Source organism: Scyliorhinus canicula, chromosome 7 (assembly GCF_902713615.1).
Source record: "Scyliorhinus canicula chromosome 7, sScyCan1.1, whole genome shotgun sequence".
NCBI lineage: Eukaryota > Metazoa > Chordata > Chondrichthyes > Carcharhiniformes > Scyliorhinidae > Scyliorhinus > Scyliorhinus canicula.
Window position 1 is genome coordinate 195,535,347 of NC_052152.1, and position 19,656 is coordinate 195,555,002.

Here is a 19,656-nt window from a genome sequence, read left to right on the forward strand (position 1 = left end):
GTGAATCAGTAAGAGGCAAAACAGAAGATCATTTCCCTGGCAATAAATATGGTAAGATTTTTTTTTTAAACTCCGGGAATTAGGACATAGAATGCCCTAGGGAGAAGCAGGACCTGCAAAATTTATTTAAAAAGGTAAGCGGATAAATATTTGAACGAGCTGGAACTAAAAACCTGCATTTACAAGGAACATTTTGTGACCACTAGACATCACATAGCGCTCTGCAGCCACTGAAATACCTGTGTTGTCCATGTCGTAACGTAAGTGACTTTAAAATGCAGGCAAATGGGACTAGCTCCTTCAGAGAGACAGCATCATTATGTATGATGGGCTGAAAGGCCTCCTTAGGTGCTGTAAAAATTCCACGTTTATTACTAGACCCATTGACTAGATTTACTGTTATCACATGGTTCATAGAACGCCTGGTTTGGTTTCAATCACCTGAGGGGGCGGCGTTGAGGTGATCAGCGAGTACATTTTCCTGAGTATTTATTTCCTGCTTGACCCAGAATACATTTCGTGCCTCTCCAAGGAGATAACATGGGGGTGGTATTGTATTGGGCAGATGGGGGAAAAGAGTGTCCAGTCGGTGATGACCCATCTGTCATGTGTTGGTGTCGGGCAGCTTGATGGGCCAGTTTGTCCTCCTGTGCCCATCATTTTGCTATGTTTGCAGGCATAGGCCTAGGCTGCAGGCACTCATAAAACCAGTCAGTCAGTCAGTCGCTTCAGAAAAACGAGAGAATGGCAGAAATAGAGACGGAAATCATTGCGCTGGAGAACAAACAAGATCCTGTCTATTTTTCCTCTTCTCCTTTGCCTGGGCCGTAATATATTTTGCTCAGTTAGTGTTGACGACATCCATCAGGTTACTGAACCATAGTTCACGGTAGCATGGTGGTTAGCATCAATGCTTCACAGCTCCAGGGTCCCAGGTTCGATTCCCGGCTGGGTCACTGTCTGTGTGGAGTCTGCACGTCCTCCCCGTGTGTGTGTGGGTTTCCTCCGGGTGCTCCGGTTTCCTCCCACAGTCCAAAGATGTGCGGGTTAGGTGAATTGGCCATGCTAAATTGCCCGTAGTGTAAGGTTAATGGGGGGATTGTTGGGTTACGGGTATGTGGGTTTAAGTGGGGTGATCATTGCTCGGCACAACATCGAGGGCCGAAGGGCCTGTTCTGTGCTGTACTGTTCTATGTTCATAGAGAGAGAGAGTTGCTGACAGCCAGTCCTGTCCCACTTTAGTTAAGTCCTTGAGGCCTAGGCCTTAGGCCACAGTTGACAGAATCAACATGTCATAATATGCACCCATGCACATCATGAGGTAAAAGCAGGCAGTGGCAGACACTCATGTGAGCCAATCAACATACAGAACAGAACACGACCAATCACCAGACAGAACACCAGAAGGGGGCGTGGGGGCTTCCAACTATAAAACACACAAGGCATCAGCACTCCACCTCTTTCCACCGGTGACAACTGTAGTGAGTCAGGGTGTACAAATCATTCAACACCTTCTACACGTGGATCAGAGCTAGCCTGGTCTAGAGTCTACATAGTTAAAGTTAGTTTACTTAGAGTAGAGTATTAGAGAGTCAACCCACAGGCAGCTGCGTGCTTCGTTACTGAAGTTCAATAAATCTTATTGAACCAACGCCTTCGTTTGGTGTATGCTTTATCTTTTAACTGCATCGTATTGCAGTCCTTGTTACCCCAGGGTGAATAACACGACAGCAGTCCCATTTTAAGAAGAAACTTTCAATCAAAATAAAACTACTTATTTTGTGCACCTTTGTTTGGGCCAAAAGCTTGCATTCTCCCCTGCCACCTCATACCCCAGGGTATGCCAGCATTGCGGCAGGAAAAGAGTGTGCTGCATGGGAGCATTTCTCCATGGAATCAGTCTGCTTGCCGGGGGGGGGGTTGCAGGGGAATGAATCAAGTCAAGAGCTGACGATTAGACAGACAATGATCCGTCTCGCGCTGCGTGCGTCTGACTCCAGTCAGTGCTGCGTCTGACACAAGAGGCCCCCTAGCCTCTCACCCTGGTCAGCCTTCTCAAGACCTTTCGCAGTCGGGAGGCAACGTCACACGCGCAAACTAGATTGGTTTGCGGCTGAGGTTGCCAATTCTGCTTGACGGTATCGCTGGAGGTTTCATCACTGACCTCCCACCTCAAACCATCCCGACCTGTCAAACAGTCCTTTCTTTATGGCCCTGATTTTTCATTCAGAGTGGCTTGCAGCAATGTTTGGGGGATGAATCTTAATTCTAGGAGAGTCCAGGGCAATCCTGGAGGGTAGAGTTTTTTTTCTTAAATTCATGGAATGTGGGTTTCGTTGGCTGGGCCAGCATTTGTTGCCCTTCCTCAATTGCCCTTGAACTGAGTGGTTTGCTTGGCCTTTTCAGAGGGCATTTATTTTAAAGAGCCACACACATTGCTGTGGGTCAGACCAGGTATGGATAATTTCCTTCCCAAAAAGGATATTTGCGAACCAGGTGGATTTTTCCCAATAGTCGGCAATGGTTTTGTGGTCATCATTAAGACTTTCAATTCCAGATTTTAACTGAATTCAAATTTCCACCATCTGCCGGTGTGGGATTGAACCCCCAGTCCCTGGATTACAAGTCCAATGGGAATATCACTAGACCAACCCCACCCCCCTCAGCCCGCTTACTATCATCATAGCCCATGGCACCACTCCGTTCTGTACCAGTTATGTGGCCAGCCAAACCAGCAGTTTTCAAATTCGGAGTTCAAAACCTGCCTCAATATTGTGTGTGTGTGTGTGTGTGTGTGTGTGTGTGTGTGTGTGTGTCTGTGTGTGTCTGTGTGTGTCTGTGTGTGTGTGTCTGTCTGTCTGTGTGTGTGTGTGTGTGTGTGTGTGTGTGGGGAGGGGGTTAAAATTGACAATGCAAAGCGTTCTCCTGGTCAGTGTGATGCACACAGGTCTTTTTTTTTTTTTTTAATTTAGCGTACCCAATTCATTTTTTCCAATTAAGGGGCAATTTAGCGTGGCCAATCCACCTATCCTGCACATCATTTGGGTTGTGGGGGCGAAACCCACGCAAAGACGGGGAGAAGGTGCAAACTCCACAAGGACAGTGACCCAGAGCCGGGATCGAACCTGGGACCTCGGCGCCGTGAGGCAGCAGTGCTAACCCACTGCACTACCATGCTGCCCAGTGATGCATACAGGTCTTGATCGCGGGTCAGTACAATTCGAGGCCACTCTGGCATCTTCTGTAATACTGCTAGCACCTGGACAACCTCCAGCCATATATATGAATATCCATTCTGCCAATGCACCAACTTTGTTGCCACAGGGACATGGGTTTAGGGTGGGATTGGTGCAGCAGGCTCGAGACTCAGACTTACTCATGCTCCTATTTCCTAAATTTTTATTAATCCCTTCGCTAATCAGGTGATTCGCAACAAAAATGGATTTCTGTTGTTGTGGGTGGGGAGGGGGGCCTTTTGCTGCAACAATCTCATCGTCTGTAAGCATTGAGACGTTCACAGGTACTGGCCGCAAACCTGCCCAGGTAACATCCTTCACGCAGGGTGGACAAATGGGTGGCTATTCAGCCAAGCCGACTCACACCAGTTCAGTGGGGGTAGGAAAGGCAGAGATTTACCTCTTTCTGCTTTTCCCGATTCCAGGGTGCAGGGGCCTTCCAAACTGCCAGCAAAGAATAACTAACTCACCACTGATTGATCATCGAACGCAATGGGTGGGATTCTCCGGCCGACACCGGGATTCTCCGTCCCGGCAGCCGGCCAATGGGGTTTCCCCATTGTGGGCACCCCCACACCGTCGGGAAATCTGCGGCCGTGAGTGCGCTGCCTGGCGGAACGGAGAATCCCGCCGACGGAGAATCCCGCCCAATGTCTTTGGCTTCTGCTTTTCACAATGAAACCATTGCAGGAGATTTAAATTTAGTGTACCCAATTATATATTTTTTCCCAATTAAGGGACAATTTAGCATCGCCATAACCTAACCCTGCACATCTTTTTGGGTTGTGGGGGCAAGACCCACGCAGGCATGGGGAGAAAGTGCAAAAGGAGATTATATATATATTTAGTAAATATGCTCCTGCTACAAAGGTGGTTTACATAAACTGGATGGAAATACAAATCTCCCTTTGTTACATGTCAGCTTAGTGTGGAAGCCCTGGGCGAGATTTTTAAAGCGTATAGTTGGTGCAGCTACCTGAGTAGGTGTTGCTTCTACACAGTAGACTCTCCCAAATAAACCATTTAGATGCGGTGTTATGACGTCTCCAACAATGAATGCAAAGAGAGTTTCATGCGGAGAAAAGAAAAATGCTGTAACAATTTTTTTAAATCTTCCTGCAGACGAGAGGGTGTGACAGTCTCTGATGTCTCTTCAGCAAGTGAAGGTGAGTGAGCTTAAGCCACAGACTGCCTTGGGACATCAGATTAAAAGCTAAACGCTGTTTGGAGCTGCAACAACAGACTATTTTCCTTCCCCTTGCGAATGAACTCCTGCACTTATTAAAAAAAATAGGTGGGTGGCAGCTGCCCCTGGGAAATGGAGCAATTTTCTATTTCTTGCATCCAGCCTCTGCATCAGACAGTCTGACTGGCTCCAGACAAACATACGGCAGATCCCAGCGAAAAAAAACGCTTCATGGGCCAAACCCACTTGTCAACAACACCTTGCATTGATTTGAGATTTCGCAGGGGAACCTCCCAAGGTGTTTCAGAGGAGGCATTAGCAAACAAAATAGGACACCAAACGAACATAAGGAGCTATCAGGACAGCTGACCAGAAGCTCAATCAGAGGTTTGAGGAGACAGGGATTCAAGAGTGCGTTTGGGGCGGTCGACTGAAGTCACAAGCACCGATGGTGGAGCAACAAAAGTCATGCAGGGCGGCACGGTGGCTCAGTGGGAAGCACTGCGGCCTCACGGCGCTGAGGTCCCAGGTTCGATCCCGGCTCTGGGTCACTGTCAGTGTGGAGTTTGCCCATTCTCCTCGTGTTTGCGTGGGTTTCGCCCCCACAACCCAAAGATGTGGTTAGGTGGATTGGCTAAGCTAAATTGCCCCTTAATTGTAAAAAAAAAAATTGGGTACTCTAAATTTTTTTAAAATTAAAAAATAAATAAAAATCATGCATAAAGTTCCGGAATTGGGGAAAGCACTGAGATCTTGGAGGTCCTTTTTCTGCTCCCACTTATATCGAGACCCACAAAAATGCTCCTAGCATGCACGGTAGGTGGATCGGCCACGCTAAATTGCCCCTTAATTGGAAAAAAAATTGGGTACTCTAAATTAATAAAATGCTCCTAGCATTCTATCATTTCCTAGATTTCCAATATTTCCTGTATTCCCCCCGCCCCACTCAGTGTATACTATGAGCTGGATACACTGGTTCCATCTCAGGATCCTCCTGCACTAATGGATCTGCCTCACCATTGGTTGCCTAACACGCTCATCACCACCAATTGGAATACAAACAGATTCTTCATGACCTGATTGGCTGACTGTTTCAGCCAGTTCCTCGAGCGCCCAGCCCATCTTGCCTCTCATCGAGTGACTTTCTCCTGCTTCGCCCCATCACCCACAGAATTGTTACAGGGCAGAAGATTCAGGCCAGAGACTCCAGGGCAACCCTAATCTACAGTGCAGAAGGAGGCCATTCAGCCCATCGAGTCTGCACCCTCCCCTTCGAATCTACAGTTCAGAAGGAGGGCATTGGGCCCATCGAGTCTGCACCGGCCCTTGGAAGGAGCACCCTACCCAAGCCCATATCTCCGCCCTATCCCCACACCTCCACCCTATCCCCATAACCCCACCTAACCTTTTTTGGACACATCAGGGCAATTTAGCATGGCCAATCCACCTAACCTGCACATCTTTGAACTGTGGGAGGAAACCGGAGCACCCGGAGGAAAACCCACGCAGCCACAGGGAGAACGTGCAGACTCCGCACAGACAGTGACCCAAGCCGGGAATCGAACCTGGGACCCTGGAGCTGTGATGCAACTGTGCTAACCACTGTGCTACCGTGGCTGTTCCGATTCAGCAGTTGCAGAGTTTCAAGACACAGAGGAAAAAGCATTGGAGGGAGATCCGGGGTTATAAATGGGGAACAAGATTCCGAATCCAAGTGTACAACGTTGTCCTCATTTCACTGACCAATGGCTGGATGATTATTGTTCCAGCTCGCTGCTGCATGCTGGGTATATGCCAGCATGGGCTGGGTGGTCCGAATGATGCGTTCCTTTGCCCCATATCCTATGCAAACATTACAATGTAGTATTATGTGGGAAGTAGTCAAGTCATATTACAATCTTTTCACCTGGGGGAGCTGGATTTAAGCCAGTTTACTTCAACGGGTCCAACAGTCTCTGCCAGCAGCAGTAATTCTGCTTGAAGTGATCAAGGGCTGCCTTAAACCAGAATTTCAATGAGAGTTCACAAAGCCGACTGGTTGGGAGGTTGAAGTGAAAGGGGGGAAAAAAACAGGGTGGGGTCGGTGTATGAGTTAGGGAGATACAGAAACATTCTAACTCATTGAGTGCTCATGAGGTTGGTAGGGACAACATTGGAGCAAATAGAGGGAGAGATTTATCCTACAACTGACCTATTCTACATTTGACCCTGGAGTGCCTGCTGACAACAACATCTCGCACCATGCCAAGTGCAAGTTAAGGTTTGAGAGCCATATTGTCCTGAGCCTGCCGTTTATAATGAATAAGTGGCCAGGCACATGAATAAACAAAAGGAACATGCCCAGATGAAAGCAAATCGCTCGCAGGCCAGCAGCACGGTTCAATTCCCGTACCAGCCTCCCCGGACAGGCGCTGGAATGTGGCGACTAGGGGCTTTTCACAGTAACTTAATTGAAGCCTACTCGTGACAATAAGCGATTTTCATTTCATTTCATGTCACTGTCTGTGCGGAGTCTGCACATCCTCCCCGTGTGTGCGTGGGTTTCCTCCGGGTGCTCCGGTTTCCTCCCACAGTCAAAAGGTGTGCAAGTTAGGTGGATTGGACATGATAAATTGCCCTTAGTGTTGGGTGGGGTTACTGGATTATGGGGATAGGGTGGAGGTGTTAACCTTGTGTAGGGTGCTCTTTCCAGGAGCCGGTGCAGACTCGATGGGCCGAATGGCCTCCTTATGCACTGTAAATTCTGTGTGACTCAGTCTTGCTCACAGACTAAATTGCTTCCCACTTGGTAGCAATCTTGCCTCCGGGCTGAGATGTTGTGAGTTCAAGACGGGCAGCATGGTAGCATGGTGGTTAGCATAACTGCTTCACAGCTCCAGGGTCCCAGGTTCGATTCCCGGCTGGGTCACTGTCTGTGTGGAGTCTGCACATCCTCCCGTGTGTGCGTGGGTTTCCTCCGGGTGCTCCAGTTTCCTCCCACAGTCCAAAGATGTGCGGGTTAGGTGGATTGGCCATGCTAAATTGCCCGTAGTGTCCTAAAAAGGTTAAGGGGGGGGTTGTTGGGTTACAGGTATAAGGTGGATACCTGGGTTGGAGTAGGGTGATCATTGCTCGGCACAACATCGAGAGCCAAAGGGCCTGTTCTGTGCTGTACTGTTCTATGATTCTATGAAGTCCCTCTCCAGGTTTGAGCACAGAAATTCAAACTGACACTCCCAGTGCCGTACTGAGGGAGGACTGCACTGTCGGAGATGTCATCTATTGGATGAGGCGCTAATTTGAGGCCCCCATCTGCCTGCTTGAGCAGATATAAAAGCTAACATTGTACTATCCTGAAGACCAGGAGCTTATCCCTGGTGTGCCCAATATTTATCCCTCAATCAAGAACACAAAAGGCAGATTAGCTGGCCATTATCACATTGATGTTTGTGGGAATCTGTTGTGCACCAATTGGCTGCTATGTTTCCTACATTACAACAGCAAGTACATTTCAAAAAGTACTTCATTGGCTGTAAAGTTCTTTGAGATGCCCGTTAGCAAGCACCAACTCCAGCTGCTGACTGGAAAGAGTTGCATATGCTCACTGACCCGGCCCCACACTGCCCCCCGCCAGCGCAACAGTCAATCTTAACATGATCCTATTTTAATTTACTCCCCACTACCAGATTTCAGTTTGCATCTCAAACCGTAGGATGACTGTCTGGTAATTGCAAATGTCAAGGTCACAGACGGATTCCCTGCGACGGACACTGTATGTGTGCATGTGCAATAAGTGCACCCCCCTAATGTTGTGGCACAAATAAGCACAATCTTGTACGTTTTAAAAAAAAATAGCCCTCAAAGGATTATTGAGGTCCTGTTAGCGGTCAATCATGGACATTCCGACAGAGCAAAGGAATAAATGAAAATTGACCTCTGAACTTCAGGTCAGAACCCGGTTTTGAACCCCACAGCACTGGACGCAATGGTCACTTTTGAGCCCCTCCTAGTGGTGGTTGCGGGGGAGGGAGTGTTGTTCCATGAGTTCAAGAGGTGTAGCAGGTGCAAGGCTAGCTGAAAAAAGTACACCCCAGCCAGGTCGGCTGCACAAGGCACAGGCTGGACCAGAGAGACATGTAGGAGATGAGACAGGGCCATAGCAGAGGGAATATAATGCGACCCAGTCCTTTAAAAAAGGAAGATGACTTGCCAAACTGCACCCAGGACCAGTATTCAGAGTCAGATGTAGTCCCCGGGATAAAGACCGGAGGGTAAAAATTGGAGGCAAGGATATAAGAAACCGCAGGCGCACAAATGACACAGCGCCACTAGTCGAGTCAGAAGGGGCCTTATAAAGCACTGTGGATCCAAGACAGATCTAGAAACGTCTAAGAATGTGGACCGAGTAGAAATATCAAAAAGAAATAAACATCTGCATTCAGAAGGACTACATTGGAAGAAACGAGAGTGAAGAATGAAGTGGATGGTGCCACACTGGAGCAAGTAGATAAGTTTGTCTCTGTAAGATAGCAGAAGACGGTCGATGCAATGCCAGCATTAGAAGGAGGACAGAGCGAGCTAAAAGTAATTTTGTGAAGATGAAGGACGTGTTGACGCCAAGAAAACTCAAGCTTGTAACAAGGAAAAAACCCAGAAGGTGCTACATTCCACCCACTCCGAAGAAAAGATTTGCAGGGGCCTTTGAAATGTGGAAGCTAAGCATACACTTAAAATTCCAGATACGCAACAGATGTGCTCGAAATTGCAAGAGGTCACTGTCCGTGTGGAGTTTACACATTCTCCCCGTGTCTGTGTGGATCTCGCCCCCACAACCCAAAGATGTGCCGGGAAGGTTGACTGGCCAGGCTAATTTGCCCCTTAATTGGAAAAATGTATTTTAAAAAAAAAAGAGTGGTTATAGGCAAATTACAGTGGATGGGTGAGGATGGAGCAAGACAGACAGGTGTGACACACCGTGACAGCAGGTTCCCTGGCAGGAGTGGTTACCAGCAGGACACGACACGACAGGGCAGGACAGGAGTTGCAACCTTGCCTCCGCACAACCCTAATCTCTGCTAGTGTACAAGACATGAATGAACAGCAGACGAACATTTGCCGACAAACAGCAGTGACCTAAATTTTAAATAATGAATCTGCTGCTTGGAAAAAGAACTGTGCATATATCCTGAGGGTATGATAATATAATATTATAAATACAAGTTATAAAACAATGCTTTAGATTGGGGGTAGATGTGAAATTACATTCTAAAGAGCATAAATCCAAATTCCACACTGGCGGTTTGAGAATTAGAATTCAGTATAAAAATAAATACGGGATAAAAAAAAGTCACGGTTGTTGTTTTAAAATAAATCAAGTCCGGAATGGGGGTGGCACGGTGGCTCAGTGGTTAGCACTGCTGCCGCACGGTGCCGAGCACTCGGGTTCGATCCCGGCCCCGGGTCACTGTCCGTGTGGGTTCTCATGTGGATGCACATTCTCCCTGTGTCTGTGTGGGTCTCACCCCTACAACCCAAAGATGTGCAGGGTAGGTAGATTGGCCACGCTAAACGCGGTTGTTAGCACTGTTGCTTCACAGCTCCAGGGTCCCAAGTTCAATTCCCGGCTTGGGTCACTGTCTGTGCGGAGTCTACACGTTTTCCCCGTGTCTGCGTGGGTTTCCTCCGGGTGCTCCAGTTTCCTCCCACGAGTTGTGAAAGACGTGCTGTTAGGTGACGTGGACATTCTTAAATCTCCCTCTGTGTTACCGAACAGGCGCCGGAATGTGGCGACTAGAGGATTTTCACAGGAACTTCATTGCAGTGTTAATGTAAGCCTACTTGTGACAATAATAAAGATTATTATAAAGATAATTGGCTCTTAATTGGTGAGAAAAAAGAATTGGGCACTTTAAATTTATATTTTAAAAAATTATGGCAACCTCTGCCCTTCTGCTAATTCTTCAATCGCATTGCTGTGTGATTTTTAAATGGTTCTTCATCCCCATCCTTGTATAATTGTTGATAAATGGCTGTATCTGGGCTGATGTTTGTGCAAGATTAGATTGGTGTATGTAGTGATGGTTGGTGTTCTTGTCAATGCCTCTTCTGTGGCATGCCCTGAAGACCAAGTTCTCTTCACTCTGAAGACAGAAGATAGCATACAATGAGTACAGAGACAAAATATTCTTTGGGAACTGCAGAATTAGACAAATTAATTACTAGTGTACAATATCAATGTGTAAAGGCATATTCGATGCAAAGAAGCACAAATCATCAAATGCATTAATTGCATGTCATATACTAGGTGATCCTCTTAACCTTTTCAGGACTCTCATCTTGGAGAGTCTCCCTCCATATTAGAATCATGAAATCGTTACAACACAGACAGAGTGCGTCATGTCCGTGCTGGCAAGAGCAACTCAGCTAGCCCCACTCTCCTCCAGTCCTGATCAATTCTATCTTCAAGAGAATCATCTTCAGGAGGAGAATCATCCTTTTGAGCAGGCATTGTCAAACTTGGGAGCGTAACCCCCAGGTGTCAGGAGGGTCAGAGAGCCATCCGTCGTGGCACTCCCGGTCGCGCAAATCTGCGCGCAACAGCCGGCTGTTAATAACGCTGGCTGCAAGCAGCCTTCAAAATGGCCGCGAGCATGTAAAACAAAATGCATGTTTTGCAGTAAATGCATGCTTTGCGCGCTGATGATCGGACACACATGCGCCGTGCGGCTGCTTTTTTTAAAAAACGGTCGCAGCTTTTTGTTTTACAAGTTCGGGGGGTTTTATTCATTTATTTTATTCATTTAATTTTTATTTTTTTCATTTATTTTATTCATTTTATTTTTTTTACAAGTTCGGGGGGGGTTTTATTTGATAAAATTTAACAGGAAAAAAATGCAGAACTTTGGACAGATGAAGACTCCATACTTTCCGACACTGGAAGGTTTCACCTTCTTCCAACAGGTTCCATTGGAGGAGCGTGTACGAGGGCAAAGGGACCCAAAACCATTTCCTCCATTTTTGTCAGCAGCAAACAAGGCAAGAGAAAATGGTGGGTCGCGCAGGTCGGCCGGCGTGGGTCCCGAAGGTTGGCCGATTGGTAAAAATGTGTCCTCGGGAAAAAAAAGTTTGATGAACACTGCTTTTGAGAACCATGGTTTAATCTGCCTCTCCCACACGCTCAGTGCATTCCATTTCCTAACCGCTCGCTGTGTTTAAAGAAAAAGCTTTTCCTCATGTTACTTTTGGTTCTTTTGCCATTCACCTTAAATCAGTGTCTTTTGGTTCTCGATCATTCCACCAATGGGAAATTTCTCTCCCTCTGCTTTGTCCTGACCTCTCATGATATTGAATGCCTCGATCAAATCCCCTCTCAACCTTCTCTTAGGAGAACAACCCCAACTTTGCATAAAGAAAAAAATGGAGTCACCGTCTATTCTAATTTCTGCCTTTTCTTTTTTCCAAGTCTCGTAATAGACCTGCAATGTGGTTCAAGACTAAATCATTTTAAAGCATGAAAATGATTTCTTGCAATATAATTCTCTGTATAATGTCATTTGCATTTATCTGCCGTTCAACTTGCACCAACTCCCTTGCTACCACCTTCTAGGCATTTCTCTGTCCATGTGTTTCTTGTATTTAAGAATAACTTCCCCTACAACATCATTCCCACAAAATTTAGATTACCCAATTCATTTTTTCCAATTAAGGGGCAATTTAACGTGGCCAATCCACCTACCCTGCACATCTTTGGGTTGTGTGGGCGAAACCCACGCAAACACGGGAAGAATGTGCAACCTCCACAGGGATAGTGATCCAGAGCCACGATTGAACCTGGGATCTCGGCGCCATGAGGCAGCAGTGCTAACCACTGCACCACCATGCTGCCCTTGATCATTCATCTTTTTGTGCACCCACAGCATTTTAAAGATATTGCTACTATCTCAAGGCTCCATCCCCCATGTGGATCTTTCATCCCATATCAAGGCAGTGCAATATCGGGCAGCACGGTGGCGCAGTGGGTTAGCCCTGTAGTCTCATGGTGCCGAGGTCCCGGGTTCGATCCCGGCTCTGGGTCACTGTCCGTGTAGAGGTTGCACATTCTCCCCGTGTTTGCCTGGGGTTCGCCCCCACAACCCAAAGATGTGCAGGATAGGTGGATTGGCCACGCTAAATTGCCTCTTAATTGGAAAAAATGAATTGGGTACTCTTAAATTTATTTTAAAAAAAGAAGACAGGGCCATATCCTCACCTTAGCGTGATCCACGTTTTGAAGCCATGATGGTTCCTCAAGACTTCTTTCCAGATCCTAAGAGTGGTGTGTCATCCTGACCCTTGACAGTAATGTATTGCTGCCCGCCATCTCCAGGGACAACTTCCACATCTTACAAATCCTGCTTCAGTACATTCCAGCTAAACTGAAAATGAAAATGTATTTCCTTTGGATAGAAACTTAAAGAAAAAAAAAGAAAAGGAATTGTCTTGTTTTTTGGTTGCAGCACAATAAATTAACACAGGCAGGATTGCTGCCTGACTGCTTTGAAATGTTGTTCAACAGGCTCTCCAGGACCCACCAACGAAATGGGTTCTCTCATTTCTTGTGCCGCCTCACTAGTTTTTCCAAATCGGTTGCCTTGCCCATGTATCATGAGTGGGTTAGGTCCTGGTGTAATTGACTGCCTTCAACAAGATAGTGCTTAGAGAGTTGCCTTCAGGCAGCACGGTGGCGCAGTGATTAGCACTGCTGCCTTGCGGTGCTGAGGACCCAGTGTTCGATCCCGGGCCACTGTCCGTGTGGAGTTTACACATTCTCCCCGTGTCTGCGTGTGTCTGCGTGGGTCTCCCCCCCCCCCCTCGTCTCCCCCCCGCAACCCAAATGATGTGCAAGGGAGGTGGATTGGCGAGGCCAAATTGCCCCCTAATTGAAAAAAAAATTGAATTGAACAAAGAAAAGTACAGCACAGGAACAGGCCCTTCAGCCCTCCAAGCACGCGAGCCGACCATGCTGCCCGTCTAAACTAAAATCTTCTATACTTCCAGGGTCCGTATCCCTCTATTCCCATCCTGTTCAATTGGATACTCTAAATTAATATTTTAAGAAAATAAATTTGTCTTCAGCAAGATGACACAGTATACAGCACAGAAATAGTGCTTAGAAATTTGGGGAAGGGGAGGGGGGGGGCACACAACTGAGAGCAAGCATCTATTCTTTAATGGAGGGGTGGGGTGGGGGAGGGGAGTCCAGGAGGGTGGGGGGTAAAGATGAAGAACTAGTCTTTGAGTGAGCGCGTTAATCGTAGTAGTTAATTTTAACATTGGCACGTGCCTCTCTTTCCCCTAAGCCAACCAGCTAAGGATGTAATAGCCAAGCCATTGTTTACCGGAGGGGCTCTCCGAATGTGCACCGCGAGGGTCCTCCCTAGTGGTCCACAGACTGATCCGAACTCAAATCACAGACACACAATGCCATGCCCGAGTCAAGGGAGCACAGGCCAGAACCCTGGTCCCTGCCCTGGGGCAGCACGGTAGCACTGTGGATAGCACAATGTCTTCACAGCTCCAGGGTCCCAGGTTCGATTCCGGCTTGGGTCACTGTCTGTGCGGAGTCTGCACATCCTCCCCGTGTGCGCGTGGGTTTCCTCCGGGTGCTCCAGTTTCCTCCCACAGTCCAAAGATGTGCAGGTTGTGGGCAGCACGGTGGCCTAGTGGTTAGCACAACCGCCACACGGCGCCGAGGTCCCAGGTTCGTTCCCGGCTCTGGGTCACTGTCCGTGTGGAGTTTGCACATTCTCCCCGTGTCTGCGTGGGTTTCACCCCCACAACCCAAAAATGTGCAGAGTAGGTGGATTGGCCACGCTAAATTGCCCCTTAATTGGAAAAAATAATTGGGTAAACTAAATTTTTTTTTAAATAAATAAAAAAATAAAATAAAAAAAGATGTGCAGGTTAGGTGGATTGGCCATGATAAATTGCCCCTTAGTGTCCAAAATTACCCTTAGTGTTGGGTGGGGTTACTGGGTTATGGGGATAGGGTGGAGGCGTTGACCTTGGGTCGGGTGCTCTTTCCAAGAGCCGGTGCAGACTCGATGGGCCGAATGGCCACCTTCTGCACTGTAAATTCTATGATCACACAAGAGCGCCTCCTGCATGGGTGGCACGAGTCATAATCAGCGTAAGCCAAAAAATATATATATATATTTTTATGGGCACGATTTATGTCACTATTAATTTTGTGAGACTAATATAGATGCAAGTATTAGTTTCTCCGCAAAGATCTTATAACACACCAGACAGTTGCAATTTCATTTTCTCCCCTTCTTCTTTTAAATAAATTTAGAGTACCCAATTATTTATTTATTTCCAATTAAGGGGCAATTTAGCGTGGCCAACCCACCTAACCTTTGGGTTGTGGGGGAGAAATCCACGCAGACACGGGGAGAATGTGCAAACTCCACACGGTCAGTCACCCAGGGCTGGGATCAAACCCGGGTCCCCAGCGCCGTAGGCAGCAGTGCTAACCACTGCACCACCCAGCCGCCCAGCAGTTGCAATTTCTTATATTATTAATGTTTATAAAATTAAAACATCTGCACATTTGCTTCTGGCATGAATAATTTACTCGTATTCAAATAAAATAATGCCCAAAATGTAGTCGTGCAAAAAAGCAGAAAAATATTTATAGCTTCCACAAGCGTTTACACAATAGCCATTCTTCACATCGATTCTGATTAGTTCTTTTTTGCGGGTGGCAAGGGTGGAGTAGAACTGGTAGGTGGTCATCAGATGAAAAAAATTTGTGGACCATTGCTTTACAGCAATTAAAATTCTTTGGATTAAGTACAGAATCCCTCTGACAGCAGAACAGCAGGGTGGATGGTGCAAGAGAGCCCAAAACCTTGAACCGAGATGCAATTTATATACCATAGCCCCGCACGCCATAATGAGTAGTGCGGAAAAAAAAGCACTCGAGATTTTTTTAAAAGGGCAGAAGAATAATATAACACAACACGCACACACATCTACCAGCTTTCCATATTAACTGGGGGCAGCAGCAACTTACATGACATCACAGCGTAGTAAAGAAAAGTCAACAACAATCTCCTGGAGGCTATTCATGGCTGCTTCAGTAGGTTTGAAACTCGTTTTGGACAGTGGAGATGAAATGATAAGGAAATAAATTATAAGCAAAGAGTTGGAGGAGTGTATTAGTGTACGCTGCCTGGAATTTACCTCAGCCGAGCCAAGAGTGAATTTATCAGCGACACACAATGACCTGGCAACTCCTGCACAATTCATCAGTCAGACGTACTTCTGAAATACAATGAGAATGATCTCCCCTGCAACCACATCGCTGCCCTCCTCTCCCCCCAGACTAGAGAGAGTGAGAGAGAGAGAGAGAGAGAGAGATGAAGGTGTTGGGAGATGGGGAAAGAAATTGTGGTAGAATTTTCCCATATTTTTTTTCCCCCACCATGACAGGCAAGACTGAAAACTCGCTGACGGCTAACACGAGCTGAAAATTGTCCCCAAAGAGGGAGAGAAGGTGTAGGTGGACAGAGAGAGAGAGAGAGAGAGACAGAACATGTGTTTGTGAGAAAAAAAAGAGAGGGAGGGAGAGAAAGAAAGAGAGGGAGGAGAGTGTCTAGAGAGATAAGCAAGATAGTGTGGGGGTGAAAAAGTGTGTGTGTATTATGTGGAAGAGAGAAAAGAGCGTGTGTGTGTGTGTGTGTGTGTGTATGCAGGGAGAAAGCGGGAAGAAAAGCAAATATCTGGTAATAGCAATTGCAGGATTCAGAGCCAGTGAGAGAAAAGAGGACAGAGATAAACAGGGGAAAAAGAGAGGAATGGAAGGGAAAATAGATTAGAGAGAAAGAGAGAGTGCAAATTATGTAGGAGAGAGAGAGAGAGAAACCAAGACAGGGACCAGAGCATTGTCAAAGGGTCATCTGGACTCGAAACATTAGCTCTCTTCTCTCCCTACAGATGCTGTCAGACCTGCTGAGATTTTCCAGCATTTTCTCTTTTAGTTTCAGATTCCAGCATCCGCAGTAATTTGCTTTCATCCAGAGATAGGAGCGTGTGTACACAGCCATTACTGACAACTGAAATTGCTTTATGCTTTAAAAAGATTGAATTATCCAATGATTTGCATTCAACAAATTATTTTTTTCCCCAATTGAAGGGGCAATTTAGCATTGACAATTCATCTACCCTACACATCTGTGGGTTGTGGGGGTGAGACCCACGCAGATACGGGGAGAATGTGCAAATTCCACACGGAAAGTGACCCGGGGCCGGGATCGAACCCGGGTCCTTGGCGCCGTGAAGCAGCAGTGCTAACCACTGCGCGCCAAGCAAAGTGGGAACTTAGTGCTAACAAAATTGAATTCTCGGGCCATTTGAACTGAGAAGCTTCAAGTTAAGCATAGACTGTGCAAACATCAGGGGAATTTGTAACTCAAAAACCTCTCCAAAATCCCACCCTGCATCAATGCATTCAACCAATCCTCACATCACCAGCATGAATACTCAACATGCTCAGAACATTTGCATGTTTTAAAACTGTAGCTCACCTGAATTCTCAGAAAATTACCTTCATGCAGCCCTATAGCTAAAACTGTGCTGAGCAAATCCCTAATTTTAGTTGGATTTTCAAATATTCAGTGCTGGGTTCCCTCCTGGTTACAAATTCAACGGTAGAACAGCTGGCATTTAACAAAAAACGTAGAGAAAATGTTTCCATGGCAGACACCAGGGCTAAATTTCAACAAAAAAAAAAATCACTGTTCCGATACAGAATCTCCACTATGCTGATAGGAAAGTGCGATGATACAGAACAGGAGATTTGAATTAACCAGTGAAATAAAACTGGAATAAGAGATAAACGAGCTTGGGGGCAGCACGGTGGCGCACTGGTTAGCACCGCTGCTTAATGGCGCCGAGGACTTGGGTTCGTTCCCATTCCCGGGTGACTGTTTGTGTGGAGTTTGCACATTCTCCCAATGTCTGCGTAGGTCTCGCCACCCCCCTTCACACCTCCCCCCCTCGCGCACCAAACAGCCCAAAAAGATATGCAGGATATGTAGATTGGCTGCGTGAAATTTGCTCCTTAAATTGGAAAAAAAAATTTCAAAAAAGATGAACGAGCCCAAAGTCTTTTTGCTACAACTGACTGAATGAATGTAATCTTCGGAGCACATTGATGTCTCGCACTTTTAAAATTGTGCAGATGATTTGATCATGTTCAACAATCCTGCAGCCGATTGAGAGTTGGTGGAACGCAATGCATCGTCTATGCAAAACTGCAATGGGCTTGGGGGTCGGGGGATGGGGTTTTTGAACGACAGATTCTTTTGACGTTTGTACGTTCTTAAATTAAAGTTGCTTAGTTCAAATGGTCCAATTGTGTCGGATTTGCAATTTGCTGTCTTATTTACATCGAATTCAAATAATTGGATATTCTAAGCACGGAGTTAACTCGTTAATAGTGGACTGTATGCACGTTTCTCTTTCTGACTTGCTTTGGCCATTCTCTGCTCAGCTCGGTGGATAACCCTGGGTCCAGGCTGTGGCCTAGCAGACTCGCACCATCTTTGAACAGCCGTTCAGAATGCAGTCGAAGGCGCTGCCTGCCTGAACTCATTCCCTCGGGGCTGACAAGCCATTTTGGCACGGCTCAGCTCACACGAAACCCCCTGCTGTGGCCCCAGAGTTGGAGAGGAAACTTCAGACTCAGTGGAGCAACCCCTCCCCCCCCCCCCCCCCACAACGCCCCAGCACTGGAGACCGAGTAACACCAGATCCCTTGCAACGGACCCCTCCCCCAACATCAGGCACAGCGAACCCTGTCCTCCACGGACATCATTCAATGCCTCCCCAAACCACCACCACCCCCTTTGCCCTCTTCAGCTCAGATGCACAAGTAAAAAAAAAACACGGTTTTCTAGAAAAGAATATTATTTTTCAAAATGCAAATCAAGGTTAATAACTGTTTCATTACAATAGAGGTGAATAAATGTTTCATTACCAGTTTCAATGATTCATTCTCTCAGTACAGCAACACAGCAAAATGAACTACATGGGTAGCACTGTGGCTTCACAGCACCAGGGTCCCAGGTTCGGTTCCCAGCTTGGGGTCACAGTCTGTGGACTCTGCACATTCTCCCCATGTCTGCGTGGGTTTCCCCCGGGTGCTCCGGTTTCCTCCCACAAGTGCTGAAAGACGTGCTGCTAGGTAATTTGGACATTCTGAATTCGCCCTCTGAAATGTGGTGACTAGGGGCTTTTCACAGTAACTTCATTGCAGTGTTAATGTCAGCCTACTTGTGACAATAATAAAGATCATGGGACCTGTTTGTGGAGGGGAGGTTCGCAAGCTTGGGGGAGTTAGAGGGGAAGTTTGGGCTCCCCCCGGGGAACATGTTTCGGTACATGCAGGTTAGGGCGTTTGCCAGGCGGCAGATGGAGGGGTTCCCCTTGTTGCCCCCATGTGGGGTACGGGACAGGGTGCTCTCGGGGGTGTGGGTTGGAGGAGGGAGGATTTCGGACATATACCGGGTAATGCAGGAGGTAGCCGAGGCCTCGGTGGAGGAACTGAAGGGTAAATGGGAAGAGGAGCTGGGTGAGGAGATTGAGGAGGGGATGTGGGCGGATGCCCTGGAGAGAGTGAATTCCTCCTCTTCCTGTGCGAGGCTTAGCCTCATACAGTTCAAGGTGCTGCACAGGGCACACATGACTGGGTCGAGGATGAGTAGGTTTTTCGGGGGCGAGGACAGGTGTGCTAGGTGCTCGGGGAGCCCAGCGAACCACACCCATATGTTTTGGGCGTGCCCAGCGTTGGGGGAGTTTTGGAAGGGGGTAGCAAGGACGGTGTCGAAGGTGGTGGGATCCAGGGTCGAGCCAGGCTGGGGACTCGCAATTTTTGGGGTGGCAGTGGAGCCGGGAGTGCAGGAGGCGATAGAGGCCGGTGTTCTGGCCTTTGCGTCCCTAGTAGCCCGGCGGAGGATCTTGCTCCAATGGAAGGATGCGAGGCCCCCAAGCGTGGAGTCCTGGATCAATGATATGGCGGTGTTCATTAAATTGGAGAGGGTGAAATTTGCCCTGAGGGGATCAGTACAAGGGTTTTTCAGGCAGTGGCAGCCTTTCCTGGACTCCCTGGCGGAACGGTAGGGAAATAGGCCGACAGCAGCAGCAACCGGGGGGGGGGGGGAGGAAAAACTGTGTACATGGGTCTGTGGGATGTGGCAGGTGCTATTTCTT

At 47.4% G+C, this 19,656-nt stretch overlaps 1 protein-coding gene across 3 annotated transcripts in view; it reads right to left on the bottom strand.

Annotated features, from left to right (window-relative positions):
• The window catches only part of LOC119969657 (zinc fingers and homeoboxes protein 3-like), an 82,160-nt gene that overhangs the window by 21,200 nt on the left and 41,304 nt on the right, over positions 1–19,656 (bottom strand). Inside the window, exon 1 of one of the 3 annotated variants that reach the window (XM_038803592.1) lies at positions 10,341–10,528. The exons of the other annotated variants lie outside the window; for them this stretch is intronic. The gene's annotated coding sequence lies outside the window, so the exon portion shown is untranslated. Of the gene's footprint in view, positions 1–10,340; positions 10,529–19,656 lie in introns of those variants that run through there. 3 annotated transcript variants of the gene reach the window in all.